General features: G+C 44.1%; 1 pseudogene; it reads left to right on the top strand.

Moving 5' to 3' along the window:
• The first annotated feature begins 15016 nt into the window (after positions 1-15016).
• LOC112808103 (U1 small nuclear ribonucleoprotein C-like) lies at positions 15017-15657 on the top strand (annotated as a pseudogene).
• The last annotated feature ends 74 nt before the right edge of the window (positions 15658-15731 follow it).

The following is a 15731-nucleotide window of genomic DNA, read 5'->3' as shown; positions in this document are numbered from 1 at the left end:
CACTGATCTGTGCTTTCATGATTTCGTGGCAAGACCATTTTCGCTCCTGCAAAATCATGGTCAAAGATGTCTTTGAGCAACTGATCTCGAGTCCCTTGCATGAGGCTCTACAAAATCTAATTTTCTAACCATGAAATGCCAGGAGAATGTTTGCTCCTCCAAACAAAATCATTTGTAGCTGCTACTGCTTCTTTCCTTCTCCTTCTTCAAATGATGATAAATCTCACATGGCCTACCTACCATTTTTATTTTTGCCTTGGGTGCTAGGAAGCTCAGAGTTAAAGTTCCTGCTCAGACTATTTTATCCACATTCCTGATGGAATATTTCAACTACTTTGCTATAACCAGCTTCTATTCTATCTCTTGAAATTCCTCGTTTTCACTGTGTTTAAAATTATAAAAAACCCCGCATGTCCTTTTTTTTAATAAAGAGGCAGGATAAAATTAGTTAATTAAATCTGACTTTGGGGATAAGCTCCCATGCCACTTAAAATAGAATTGAACACCTAATGTTCAGTGAAGCTTGGTGATTGCTATTGTTCAGAAAGAATTAGCTCTGGGTGGGGTTTGCGTTACTGATTTGAATCTGTTTTCTTGGAGCTGATTTGAATTGATTGGTGAGGCTGAGGGGCAGTCACTTCCTACACTCTTTTGTTTGAAAGGATTGTGTTTTGCATCACAGCCCAGGGCGGCAAGCAGGTGCAGAGGCTCAAAACAATCTTTTCTGCTCTTGGCAAAGATCTTCTGACAGCTATACACATCCATGTTCTTACCTTTCAGCCAAACCTTGCCACAAGTAACAGCTCTGCGAAAATCTCAATAGAACAAAAGGTGTCCAAGCCCTGGGACTTAAAAGAGGTCCACTTCTTAAAACAATTACCAACTAACAAAGTAGCAGAACAACTGATATATTTGGACTGGGCTCAGGTTCGGCTACAGGGAGGTGGGACGGTTTCTGGTTCATGGAACGCGGGACATGTTCCCAGCATTGTCTTAGGGCCCCGTTATTTACAAAACCAATCAACGGCAATTCAATCAGTTAGAACCCTCAGTTAATTGGAGCCTTATCCACCCCATTCTTAAATGTAGGTGCTTTGTTTTTAACATAAAAAGCCACATTACAGGAAGTTACATTTATGTCTGAGAGGTAACAAAAATACCAATAACCAGGGAATGTCCTTGACTTAACCCAAGTTCTTATATAGCTGTCTGTACCCATACTGCAAACAGCATTGCTGTACTGAGCCTGCAGGTGCTATGGCATCCTCAGTTCCTATAGGAAAAAGCATTTTCTCTCACTATAATTTTAACAAGGGTTCAAAAGTGTGTCAACCAAAATAGAGTGGGTTTCCATTCAGTTAACACAGAAAGGGCAAGATGTCATTGCCATCTCTTCCATGAGCACTTTGGCCAAGCAAGCTTTGTGAAAATGCTTCCTTTCCAAATGCTTCTCCTTGAGGCATTAAAAAACAACAACTAAAACAAAAACAAAACCCAGAAGTCTCCTGTGTGGCCCGAAGGGTTCAATTCCTTAAGGAAGTAATTATGTCCTTCTAGTCAAAGTTACGGAATATCTACTCTGTGTTTGGATGAAGACAGACAGGTACCCACATAGCACTGCTCTTCATCCCCACAGAAGACACGTGGGGCTGATGGTCCTGGGACCCCTGCATGGCAGCCAGCAACCGCTATCAACCCGCGGTGCCCAGAAGACACAAGCAGCTCCAACCTCCTATACCAATTGTTCACTGCTCACCTACTATGTGCCAGGCTGGGAAAACAAACATGACTAAGGCACTGTCCTAGCAGAGCCCACAGTCTAAAGGGACAGGCAGACATACAAACAGACTCCTAGGGGCACCTGGGTGGCTCAGTCATTGGGCATCTGCCTTCAGTTTGGGTCATGATCCCAGGGTCCGGGGATCAAGCCTCTCATCGGGCTCTCCACGCCTACTTCTTCCTCTCCCACTCCCCCTGCTTGTGTTCCCTCTCTTGCTGTCTCTCTGTCAAATAAATAAATAAAATCTTAAAAAAAAAAAAAAAAAAAAACAGAACAGACTCCTATCTTAGCAGGAAAGTGCTCTGACCAGGATGGGTCCTGGTATGGTATGAGCACCAACAGTGTGGGGCTGAACTCCTGCCTGGCCTGCAACCTGGGGTCAGGAAGCCCTCTTGGAGGCAGAGACTTCGGATTGAGGCTTAAATGCACCACAGCAAAGCGCTGAGGCGCACAGGCTCTGGAGGCCGGTGAGGTGGGTTCAAACCCTACCTCTACCACTTTTTAACCATGTGACCTTGGGCGTGTTACTTAGCCTAAGTTCTCATTTCCTCATCCATAAAATAATAGCAACATCCACCTCACAGTGTTGTTAGAGGATGAAATTATAGAATCCACAAAGGCGGCTAACACAGTGCCCAGCACATAGTAGGAACTTGTAAACATCAGGTAGTCACGCATTTGGCAAGGATTTAGTAAGTGCTCACTACGTGCCAGGCACTGTAATCGGTGCCTGGGATAGAATGGCAGGCAAAACACAGAAAAATCCCTGCCTTCTTGCTTATACTGATGTGGAGACTCGGGTGAAAAGGCAACAAATCAGGGGGCACATAGTCTGTTAGGAGTGGGTAAGTCTGTGAAGGAACACAAAGCAGGGCAGAGCATTGCGAGTGTGGAGGGCTGCAGTTTTAAATCTGGGGACCAGGCAGGTTTTCACTGAGCAGGAGACAACTGAACAAGAAACAGGGAGGCAAGGGAGCAAATCATTCTGCTGTCGGGGGGAGGGGGCGAGTGACCATGCCAGCAGAAGAGACAGCAAGTGCAAAGGTCCTGTGTGGGATGGGCCCAGCTATGTCAGGACAGAGCAAGGACAATGTGGTCGGAGCAGAGGGACAGGGAGAGTACTCTCTAGGAGATGGTGTGAGAGGTCATGGGGGCCAGACCACATGGGGCTCATGGTCCATTTTAAGAACACTGACTTTTCTCTGAGAAACACAAGGAGTCACTGGAGGGCCTTGAGCTGATGATCTGACTTATGTTTTAAAAGAATCAATCTGGCCACTGAAGTCAAGAATAAATTATTAGGGAGGGGGACAAGGACCAAAGTGAGGAGACGAGTTAGGAGGCTACTAAAATCATGCAGGTGACAGACAGTGGTGGCTTGGACCAAGGGGCAGCCGAGGGGGTGATGAGAAGTGCTCAGATTCTAGCAGAGCTAACAAGATATGCTAATGAACTGATGAGATGCGGGGTATGAGAGAAAGAGGAGTAAAGAGCCACCCCAAGGGTTTGGGCCTGAGCAACCGGAAAGGTGAAGGTGCTTGTATTTGAGAAGGAGAACATGGTAGGCAGGTCAGGAGTGGGGAGACGAGGAGGTCAGATTTGAGAACCCCCTTAGTGGTGAGGAGGAAATGCCATCCAGGCGAGTACAGTGTGCTGGAAGGCAAGTGAAGGAAGTGTTGAGGGTCGGAGGGAGGAAGGGAGGGACTGACCCTGCCAAATGTTGCCATGTGGAGTCAGCTAAGATAGGGACTGAGAACTGAGCATTGCATTTAGCAACACGAAAATCATTGATGACCTTGACGAGTCCACCACTAATTATTAAAGGTTGCAGGCACTGCACCAAGCATGGAAATTCCGATCGTGGGATGTGGAAGATGCTGGAATGAAAAGCAAGCTCTTCACTCCAGCTTCTGCTGCTGTCTTAAGAATCACAGTGGCGAGGCCTACCCAGGCCTGCAACACCGTGGATACTGAGTGTCCCGTTGTTGATACCAACGAGTCCATTTGTATGAACACAGGTAGCTGCTGGGAGTTCAAAAGCAGGATTCCAAGTTCCCAGCCAATCCACTGGCTCCTAGAACACATCCTGAACACCAACCAACCAACCAACCAACCAACCAAAATAGCTCAGAAGCAAAGCCAAATAGTAGCGGAGAGGCAGGAGCAGTGACATCACGAAAGTGTTAGAGACATAATCTCTGCCACGTCCAGAGAGAAGCAATAAGAATCATTAAGTCAATTCCTTTAGGGCAGGACTGCTCTGCTTCATAGCTCTACCTTGTGCCTGTCACCGAGCAGATGCACAGTAAACATTTGCTTGTTGACTGGCTGCCGTGCATCCTGCATGGGATCTCATCTAATAATCGCCACACCCTGCAATAGAACAGGTGCCAATGGGAGGCATACCAAAAAGACAATTCAAACACATGGGCAGAATATGTTCTGGTGAATGTGGCCAGCAACCGAGGAGGAGAGGAACACACCATTGTAATTCACTCTGCAGTTGAGATGGCATGGAAGAGGGGCAAAAGGCTAGCGAGTAATGACGACACCTATCAGGCATGTCCCAAGGTCCAGGCATACCTGTATCTGTATCTGTAATTCTATCACAATGCTCCAAGGTGGGTAATATGATTCCCTAATCTACAGAGAAAGAAAATAAGGCTGAATGAGCCAAAGTAACTTATTCTAGGCCAATGCACCGAACTCTGTATCTCAGACAGAGTACCTGGAAAAAATATAGAAAGATTGTTAAAGTAGAAGACAAACTATCATGCAGGAAGAAGTCGAATAAAATTAACCCCTTAAGCTTATGCAAGTACTGTGGCCAAACACTATGAGTGGGCAGCAGGGTGTCACAAATAGAATATAAGTTTTGGAGTTGGATAAATTTGTATTTGACCCAGATTCACCATTTCCTCATTGTAAAGCTCTGGGCATTTCACCTTTGTTGAGTTTCAATGTCCTCATCTGTAAAACGAACTAATAAATAATTACTTGGAGGGTGTTGTAGTAAATAAAATGAGATGGTCTGAATGATTATAGATAGGCAATAAATGCTATTTCCTTTCCCTTCACCTGTCAGTCAAGGCAATAGGGGAGACAGAGAATTATTGTTCTGATGCTGTGCTTCAGTGGCTTTCGGAGTGTCGTCCCTGCTCAGCAGCATCTCCCGGGAACATGTTAGGAATGTAAATTCTCAGGCCCTGCCCACACCTCCTGCATCAGAGCCTCTGGGGGGTGGGGCCCAGCAGTCTGTTTCCAGGAGTCCTCCAGGCCATCCCATGTGCCCTCAAGTCTGAGAACCACGGCTCTATCTCACCCTCTCGGGCTGCAACAGAGCAGTGGAGAAAATCAGAGTAGCCAGGTGACTTGGCGAGATCACAAAGTTATTCACTGGAGACACCGTGCGAATGTGAGTCTCAGGCAGAATAGTGCTCTCACTGGGAATCAGAATTACCAATAAAACACAGACCTTTGTCATTTTGCACGGGGCAAACTGTGAGTTTTAATTCATTTTATCTAAGCTTCTTTACACCAACAAGGCAGTACAGTGAAAATTCTTTTCAGCAATAAATAGCAACATTAGAATAAATAAAATGCAACTCTGAGTTATACTGATAAGATTTAGAGGCTTTCTTATCAGGCAGCTTTCCCATTCAGGTTTCTCTACCCGAATCCATGGGGAGGACAAATATGTTAACACGCATACATACATGATAAATAACCAGGCTCAAAGTAAATGGGATACATGTTATCAAGGAAATCCTCCTAATGCACCCACAGGGTGTCATTCCAGGACTAGGGGGACTTGGCCTAACACAGCTAATGGAAGAGGAGGGACACTTGGGCCCCTGTCACATGGGCCTGCAGTAGGCTTAGTATTGTGCTCATTGAATCATAGCTCCTTGTGTCCTTGGGGAAAAGGCAGGGTAGATTAGGGGTTGGCAGGAGCTGCTTTTCAAAATACGATAAATCTAGGTAAAATCACAAATACTGTCCTCGGTGTAGCGGGTTCTGGTCAACAGGCTCTTGGAGGTGCCGTGATGTGTAGCATCTGCTGATTTCTGTGGTGAAATTACTCTCACTATGGAAGATTTCCTGTTACTAATAGTTGAACAGCCTGCTTGCAAAGTTTCTGAGTTATTTAACCATCAGCCCTGGAAGCCCGGTGTTAGCCGGCCTCAGTACACCGCTGTGATGTCTGCTATGGGTGGGTCTAATTTTGACATGGCAAGTGCCACAGTATTTTATCTACACTGCTCGTAAGTACTTTCAGGATGTTTATGATAAATCTTATGAGGGGGCAATTACACTGAAGGTGGTTTTGTGAATCATGCCCAGTTCTCAGGAGACCAAATTTGCATACTGAATTTTCAGTAAAAACAATTTTTATAACTGGAATCTCATATCACTGCACCTTTTTTGACTAACACTTGTGAAAATGGAATCACCAATGTTATATTGAGTATTACACTGAATGGAATAGAATGTTAATAATATTAAAAAGATTGTAAGTAGCAATAAACTCCTTCATTGATAATCTCTTCAGAAAAAATAAGTAATATTAGGGACGGCTGTGTGGCTCAGTCAGTTAAGTGTCTGCCTTCGGCTCAGGTCATGATCCCGGGGTCCTGGGCTCAAGCCCCGCATCGGGCTCCCTGCTCAGTGGGGAGTCTGCTTCTCCCTCTGCCTCTACTCCTCTCAACCCCCCCACCCCCGCTCACTCTCTCTCTCTCAAATAAATAAATCTCAAATAAAAAAAAATCTTAAAAAAGAAAAGAAAAGAGGGACGCCTGGGTGGCTCAGTCATTAAGCATCTGCCTCCAGCTCAGGTCATGATCCCGGGGTCCTGGGATTAAGCCCCGCATCGGGCTCCCTGCTCAGTGGGGAGCCTGCTTCTCCCTGTCTGTTGCTCCTCCTGCTTGTGCTCTCTGGCTCTCTCTAAAAAATAAATAAAATCTTTAAAAAAAAGAAAAGAAAAAAATAAGTAATTTTATGTATGTTTGTTATTTTTAGAAGTTATATAAATATTAAATAAATAAAAAATTTTTACATCACTTAAAATATTCAGGAGGTTTTATTTATTCTAATGTTGCTATTTATTGCTGAAAAGCATTTTCACTGTATTGCCTTGTTGGTATAAAGAAGCTTAGATAAAATGAATTAAATATTTTGAAATGAGGTGGTTGGCCATAATTACACAAAAAAACAGGACGTTTCTAGAAAGAAGATCATGGTTTTATTTTTTGCCTGTGGTGGCAGGATAAAATAATATTTTCACTACCAAATTTGTTTTTTTTTCAATTTTAAGTTATCCCAGGATTCTTCCAACCTCAGACAGTAGGATAAATTGAGCACACTGTTTTGGTTTTTTTTTTTTAAGTGTATCTATTTATTTATTTATTTATTTATTTGAGAGAGAGAGAGAGAGAGAGAGAGCACAAGCAGGCGGGAGTGGCAGGTAGAGGGAGAGGGAGAAGCAGGCTCCCGCTGAGCAAGGAACCCAACATGGGGCTTGATCCCAGGACCTTGAGATCATGACCTGAGTTGAAGGCAGACGCTTAACCAACTGAGCCACCCAAGTGACCCAAGCGCACTGTTTTAACATCATATAAATTCTTTTTTTTTAAAGATTTTTTATTTGAGAAACAGAGAGAGAGTGAGAGAGAGAGAGCCCCAGCGGGTGAGAGGGAGAGGGAGAAGCAGACTCCCCACTGAGCAGGGAGCCCGATGTGGGGCTCAGTCTTGGGACTCTGAGATCATGACCTCAGCCGAAGGCAGATGCTTAACCGACTGAGCGACCCAGGCGACCTACATTATGTAAATTCTAATCTTAAAAATATCTACCTGTGTGGGAAGAGCATGGGTTGAACCTCCAACTCCTGGTTTCAGCTCAAGTCGTTATTCTCAGGATCCTGGAACGAGCGCCTCATTGGGCTCCGCGAATGGCCTGGAGTCTGCTTGAGATTCTCTCTCTTGCTCTCTCCCTCTGCCCCTCCCACTCCTGCTCTATCTCACTCTAAAAAAAAAAAAAGAAAGAAAGAAAAGAAATATCTACCTGTGTATTTATAAAGTTTATCTTCGATTCATTTCTTGTACAGCACTTAATATTTAAAGCAGTTTGTTACTGAAAAAATATAGTACTTAAAAGGGCAAGAATCCCATTTTTGAATTTTTTAAAAAGGTTTTACTTATTTATTTTAGAGAGAGAGAAAGCACGTGAGAGCAGGGGGAGGAGCAGAGGGGGAGGGAGAAAGAACCTTAAGCAGAGTCTGCACTGAGCGGGGAGCCTGATGCAAGGCTTGATCTCATGACCCTGAGATCAAGACCTGAGCTACACAGGTGCTCCTCATTTTTTGAATTTTTACAAAGCTTAGAAATGCAGAATGTTCTTCAATCTGCCTCTGTTTGTGTCCTCTTTAATACGTATTGTCTTAATGAATTGGAAAATGCTCCTAAAAATATAAAGAAAATAAAATCACCTGTTAGCTTTTAAAAAATAGTAGTAGCAGGCCTCTACCTACAGATTTCCATTGAATTGGTCTTGGGCGGGACCCAGGCCTCAGAGTTCTGAAACCCCTCCCTCCAGATGATTCTAGTGCAGAGCCAGGAATAAAAACAGCTGCAAGTAATATGGGGTAGCAAGCAACTCCCAAGCCTAGAGCCCATTGCCCTTAGTCTCTGCATGAGAACATATGTTATTATACCATAATTCTAAAGTTGTTTCTCGTGTGATTGCCCCACAATAAGAGGATAGGACTGACGCCTCCTACTAGAACGTAGCAGGGTTCTGTCTATAGTATATGCTCAGTAGATGCTAAACAGGTGTCTGGTCACCAAATTTCTGCTCATGAAGACCTCCTCTGGGCTTGTCTTCAAATACCTGGCCACATTAGAAGGATCACAACCATCTGTACACATTACATGACAATCATCAAAAGGAAAGGTGGGGAGAAGTAGGGAGATGAGTCTACCAGGCTATGGACATAGAAGACTCCAATAAGAATAACAACTCAAAATTCCCAGCCCCTTGTTCCTTAATGCCCATGTACTTCTGGAAGTTCCCTGGAGATTCTCCCTGTGTCCTCATGGTTAAATCCTTTCCTGCTGAGCCCTGGCTTCTTCACAAAACTATCACAGGGCACCACCATGGCCACTAGACACCACAATCTCCTGTCATAGCCATTGAAGTACTAAAGTTGCAGGGTTTTCTGGTGCAAAGAGGAAGAGAAACCCTCTTTGCATTAACCCCTCTTTGCATTACACTCCTTTGAGAGGGGGTCCCTAAACAGTTCAAGGGAAGCCGGGCAGGTGTGCAAATCTGAGAGATCATCAGAGTCCCAGCCCTCTTTCCCTGCCTCAGTCATTCTGGCTCCTTCCTACCCATTCGTCATCCATGGCTGCATCTTCTTCTTCCCTTAGGACAAGCTCTCGGGGAGGTTCCATCCTTCGTGTTAGGGTTCTGGAAAGTCATCCCATTCGGTCTTTGAACACATCTGAACCCCAGGTTGGATTCCAGCTGGTGTCACCACTCAAGTCACAGTCAATATATGACAGTAAGAGCTGTTGATACCTAGAGGGCAAGGAAGGTGCCGCCAGAATCTAAAGATAAGAGGCCCCTCCATGAGGCATACTAGTTGAGCTGACACTTAATGGAAGGGACTGGCCATCTGTAAAAGCAATATTCTGAAAGTAGGAGAAGGGAAGGGACAGAAAATGAACATTTCTTGAGGACTGGCAGTTTTCCAAATATTTCATATATTCTGGCACTGAGTGCTCACAACACCTTCAGAGGTGGGTGTAATCACCCCCATTTTACACAAAGAAACAGAAGCTCAGATCTCTCATGTGGCTTAGATTTTGATCTCAGATGTTTGGCAAGCACTGATCAATTTTCTGTCCCCATAGTTTTGCCATTTCCACAATGTCAAATGGAATCATTCAGCATGCAGACTTGAGTCTGGCTTCTTTCACTTAGCATAAGGCATTTGACATTCATCCATGTTGTTGGATGTATCAGGAATCCACTTGTTTTCATTGTGAAGTGGTATCTCATTGTATGAATGTGCCACAGTTTGTCTACATACTGCTCAATTAAGGACTATTTAGGTTGTTTCCAATTTGGGGCAGTTACAAATAACACAGCTATAATCATTCACATACAGGTTTTGTGTGATCATCATTATCAAGAAGGAGGGAGACTTCTGGGTCACATGCTGGATGTATGTTAACTTTATAAGGAACTGCCCTAATGATTTCTAAAGTGGCTATAGCATTTTTGCATTGCCACCAGCAAGGTATAAGAATTCCAGTTGCTTTACATCCTAGTCAGCAGTTGTATTGTCAATACTTTTTATTTTATTTTTTATATTTTTTAAGTAGGCTCCACAACCAGAGCGGAGCCCCACATGGGCTCGAACTCACGACCCTGAGATCAAGACCTGTGCTGAGATCAAGAGTCAGCTGCTTAACTGACTGAGCCACCCAGACACCCCTATATTATCAATACTTTTTATTTTAGGCATTCTAAAAGTTGGATAGTCATATAACACTGAGGTTTTGATCTGTATTTCATTAATTACTAATTAATGTACATGAAAGTACATTATACTTATCCATATATCTTGCCATCCATATTTTTTGCCACTCATATATCTTCTTTGGTGAAGTAGCTGTTCAAGTCTTTGCCCTTTAAAAATTGTGTTGTTTGGGGCACCTGGGTGGCTCAGTCGTTAAGCGTCTGCCTTTGTCTCAGGTCATGATCTCAGGGTCCTGGGATCGAGCCCCGCATCGGGCTCCCTGCTCAGCGGGAAGTCTGCTTCTCCTTCTCCCACTCCCCCTGCTTGTGTTCCCTCTCTCACTGTGTCTCTCTGTCAAATAAATAAAATCTTTAAAAATATAAAATAAAATTGTGTTGTTAGCTGTGTTACTGTTGAGTTTTTAAGAGATCTTTGTATACAAGTCATTTATCAGTTGTGCAATCTGCAAAGATTTTTCCCAAGTTTATGACTTGTCTTCCCATTTTGCTAACAGTGTCTTTTGAAGAAGTCCAATTTACAATTTTTTTCCTTTTACAGATCATACTTTTGGTGTTGTATCAAAGAAGTCTTTGCCTAACTCAAAATCACAAAGATGGTTCTCTTATGATTTTTTCTGGAAGCTTTATAGTTCTAAGTTTTGCATTTTGGTTCCTGATCCATTTTAATTTTTGTAGATGATGAGAGGTGTAGGTCAAGGGCCAACTATTTGTATGTAGATGTCCATTTGCCCCGTACCATATGTTGAAGACTCTTGTCAATTTTGATTTAACACTACAGTTTTTGGGGCCCCTGGGCGGCTCAGTCCGTTAAGCGGCTGCCTTCAGCTCAGGTCATGATCCCAGGGTCCTGGGATCGAGCCCCGCATTGGGCTCCCTGCTCGGCAGGAAGCCTGCTTCTCCCCCTCCCACTCACCCTGCTTGTGTTCCTGCTCTCGCTCGCTCTCTCTGTCAAATAAATAAATAAAAAATCTTAAAAAAAAAAAAAACTACAGTTTTTCCCCTTGTAAATTTCACCTTTTTCACCACATGCCAATGGGTCATTCATTCATCTGTCCATCATCATTCACTTCCTCTTGCTTATTCGATTCCAACTAGGCTGGTCCTCTTACTGTTCCTCTAACACACCCTATTATGGACCTGCCTCAAGGCCTTTGCCATTCCCTTAGCCTGGAATGCTCTTCTTCCAAGTAGCCACATAGCTCACTTCCTCATTTCATTCAGGTCTCTGCTCAAATATTACCTTATTTAAAAGAACTTCCCGAAGACTCCCAATCCTACTACTTCTTTTCCCTGCTTTATTTCTTTTCATAGCATGTATCACAATCTAACATATTATATATTTATAGTCTATGTATTTTTTGACTGTATACTCCTTCCCCCAACCACCATCAGAATGTTAAGCATTGCAAAAGCAGGAATTTTCTGTTTTATTCACTAATAGATTCCCAGGACCTAGAACAGTTCCTGCACATAGTTGATACTTAATAGTCATTGATCTTATTGAATAAATCCAAATAAGAAATATTTACTGAGTGTCTGTTAGGTACCAGGCACAGTGCTAAGCTCTGGAGATCCAAGGAGGAGCAAAAACAGACACGGTCCCTGCCTTCCCGGAGCTCACAGATCAGCAGGAAATACTGACATTAACTGAATAATCTCAGAAATGAAATGGATAATAGCTTCTGGACCTTGAAGGAGAAGTACACGGTGCTGGGGAGCTTATACCTAGTTGTAGAGAATTAGTCATGGAGGTCAGGGAAGGGTATCCCAGAGGGAGTGGTGACTGAGCTGAGTGCTGAGGATTAAAAGTGGTTAACTAGGGCGACTGGGTGGCTCAGTTGGTTAAGCGACTGCCTTCGGCTCAGGTCATGATCCTGGAGTCCCGGGATCGAGTCCCACATTGGGCTCCCTGCTCGGCAGGGAGTCTGCTTCTCCCTCTGACCCTCTTCCCTCTCGTGCTCTCGATCTCTCATTCTCTCTCCCTCAAATAAATAAATAAAATCTTTAAAAAAATAAAAAATAAAAAAAATAAAAGTGGTTAACTAGGTGAGGAGAAGGGAGAATGGGCCTTCTAAGCATCTGGCAACCATGTACAAAGATCATGTGAAGGGAAGGAGCTTGGTATGTTTGAGAAACTAAAGAAAGTTAGATGTGCCTGAGGGTAGTGAGTCAGGCAAGGAGAGAGGAAGGCAATGAGGCTCGGGGTCATGCAAGGTGCCTGGTAGGAGGTTGCTCTTTACTTAAGAGCAAGGGGAAGCCATTAGAGGTTGGCTCCACCTTTTTAACCACCCGATGTACAACGAACAGAATACACACTCAAAAACATGCTTGCGTATTGAAAATACCCTTACACTTTGCTGATGGGAGTGTCAATTGATGCAACTTTTACACAGTAGGGCAAATTCACCGTATTGGTTCAAAATTGCAAAGGCATTTACTTTTTCACCCAGCAATTCCCCTCTGGGAACTTACCTTACAGATCGACTTGCCCATGTATGAAATGGCATTTATCCAGGGTTATTCACTGCAGTGTTATCTGTAAGAGCAGAAGAATGGAAGCAAACCAGGTGTCTCTCAACAGGAGATCACAAAAAAGTCGTGAGGCCTCCACACAGTGGACTAAAACCAACCATAAAAAAGAATAATGAGGGCTTTTATGCAATTTTTGAAAATATTCCAAGATTTATTATTAAGTTTTTAAAAAATGAAGGTTCAGGGCTGAGCTTATAAATGACCAACATTTATATGAATAATAATAAAAAAAAAAAACAGGCCCGGGGGGAAATAATAGGTACAGCTTTTCTGTGTCCAGTACTTCTCTGGAAGGAGGTATAAGAAACTGGTACTGTTGCTTGTCTCCAGGCCTTGGGTGGGGGAGTGTGTTGGAGGGGGACTTTTACAGTGCACCTCTTGAATCTTGAACTACGCAAGTATCTTAACTATTCTATAACTTTAAAAGTTTACATGACAATTATTCATTGATTAAATGAATTAGGAAATTAATTTGTTAAACAAATGGATCAGTACTCCCTCATACTATTAGAGGAAAAGGATTTAGGGAGTCCTGGCCCCTGTCCCACTCCCTGATTCTAGGCATGGTCCCCAAGGGGAACCCACCAACAGAGGAGTCCTTGGGGCCTTTTGAGCGAGCAGTGGGATGAAAATGTTTATTTCATTCAATTGGCATCAGGGCCCCCCTCTTTGCCCCGGAAACCAGGGTCTTGTGGCCCCACAGAGGCACATTCATTTGGGGCTTTCTCGAGGTTGCTTAATTAGGTTCTTTGCTGAAAACCTGCACCATTCGTCTCTGAAGTGGCAACTAGCTTCCAGAGATGCAATCACCTCTCCACGGGAACTTTTATTAAAAAGCCAGATATTCATTCCGTGCTTTCCTACAAAAAAATAAGCATCCAATATCGGGGAAAGCAGCACAAAGTGGGTAAGGCCAGAATGTCTTGAGCTCCCCAACTGCCAAACCCAAAGACTTGGTCTGTGAGTTCTGATTAAATTCCAGTGGTTGACAGCGCAGGTACATGTCTCGGACCATTTGATTTCATCACCCTGGCTTGATAAGGAAGATGAAAGGTAGACCAACGGGTTCGCCTCCAGAAGGAGTTCCCTGTTTCTCTGGTGCTAATGAAGGAAAGCAGCTGTGAGCTCTGCCCTGGAGTCCCCTCTGGCAAGTTAAGACTTGGACCAGGAAGGGGGATCAGGGAGGGGAGGAATCATGGGAGGAGCAACAAACAGAAAAGAATGAGGACAAGGCAGAGTGGGGATCCTGAAGTCCCAGTCTCCGTTTGTGCTGTAATGCGTTAATTCCTCTAACAACCCTACGGAGAAAGGATTACTGTCCTCTGCTCTACCCCACTCTACAGATGAGGAAGCTGAGGATCAGAAAAGTGCAGTACCTTGCCTAAGGTCTCACAGCTAGCAAGTGCCCAGGTCAAGTTATGAGCCCAGGCCTCTCTGATGCCATTCTCTTGCTTTCGGGACAATTTTAATATATCAGAAATACCCTCTTTTAAAATCAGAAGTGGGGGGTGCCTGGGTGGCTCAGTCGGTTGGGTGTCTGCCTTTGGCTCGGGTCATGATCGCAGGGTCCTGGGATTGGGCCCCGAATTGGGCTCCCTGCTCGGCTGGGAGCCTGCTTCTCCCTCTCCCACTCCCCCTGCTTGTGTTCCTTCTCTCGCTATCTCTCTCTCTGTCAAATAAATAGAAAAAAATCTTTAAAGTAAATAAATAAATAAAAATAAAGTTATAAAATCAGAAATGAACTACCTTTAAAAACCTGTCCCATTTTGGGGGCACCTGGGTGGCTCAGCTGGTTGAGCGTCCAACTCTTGATTTCAGCTCAGATCATGATCTCAGGGTCTTGAGATAAGAGCTCTTCATCTGGCTCTGCACTCAGCAGGCAGTCTGCTTGAGATTCTCTCTCTCCCTCTGCCCCTCCCCCCACTCTCTCTCAAATAAATATATAAATCTTAAAAAAAAAAAACCCTGTGCATTTTCGTTTTCAATGTTGCATCTCAAAATGATATTTGTCATCTGTAAATTATTTCTATTCTAAAAACAAAGATGATGAATTCTTCCTTTTTTTTCCCTTTTCCTTTCCCCAGCATGAGCTGAATGGGGAAATCTCAAGTCCTTTTAACAGTCAAAAAGACAAAGAGGAGGCCAATGGCCTGCAGAGCAACATGGCTAAGTTTTATTTTGACTACTGCGACCCATACCCCACCCTGGACTCTCCATCTGTGAGGAAGACCCACTGCAGCCGTAGGAAACACAAAGAGAAGGTGAAAGACTACCATCAGAGATGGATGGAAGAGCAGGAAGAGCAGGCTCAGGGCCTGATCAACAAAACAACCGCCACATTTCCACAGGAAAGAGATCTCCTACTCCATTCTCTGCTCCTCCTCCTGCAGGGACAACAATCCCATCTCCCCCCAAGGGTTCCCCCAGTCCTCCCTACCCTGGTATATGCCAGCACCCCCTATGGGGGCCCTCCTCCTCCTGGGATGATGCCAGTGGGACCGGCTCCTGGAGTGAGGCTGCCTGTGGGAGGCCACTGTGCCATTGATACCTGGGCCCTCAATGATGAGACCTCCCGCCTGTCCCATGATGGTGCCCAGTTGGCCAGGAATGACTCGACCAGACAGATAAGGAGAGAGTGTAGCCTCTTTAAATCCATTTTATATTATTTGTTCTACTTCCCCAGGAGACCATGGTGCTATGACTCTGGGTGTTTTCTAACAGGAGGACAAGGAAGACTTGCTCCCCCTCCTTACCAGTGAGAGAACAGTTTTGGCAGGGGAGCAGTGGGACTAGAAAAAAATTTTATTTGCATTATGAGATGTGAAAATAAAATTGTCAACTGTTTTAGTTAAAAAAAAAAAAAGAAGAAGAAGAAGA

The sequence above is a fragment of the Callorhinus ursinus genome, unplaced genomic scaffold (genome assembly GCF_003265705.2).
Source record: "Callorhinus ursinus isolate GAN/ISIS: 27379988/994484 unplaced genomic scaffold, GSC_fseal_2.0 scaffold34, whole genome shotgun sequence".
In the NCBI taxonomy this organism is placed as follows: Eukaryota; Metazoa; Chordata; class Mammalia; order Carnivora; family Otariidae; genus Callorhinus; species Callorhinus ursinus.
The sequence above is the reverse complement of the archived record's forward strand: the minus strand, read 5'-3'. Positions and strand labels throughout refer to the sequence as shown.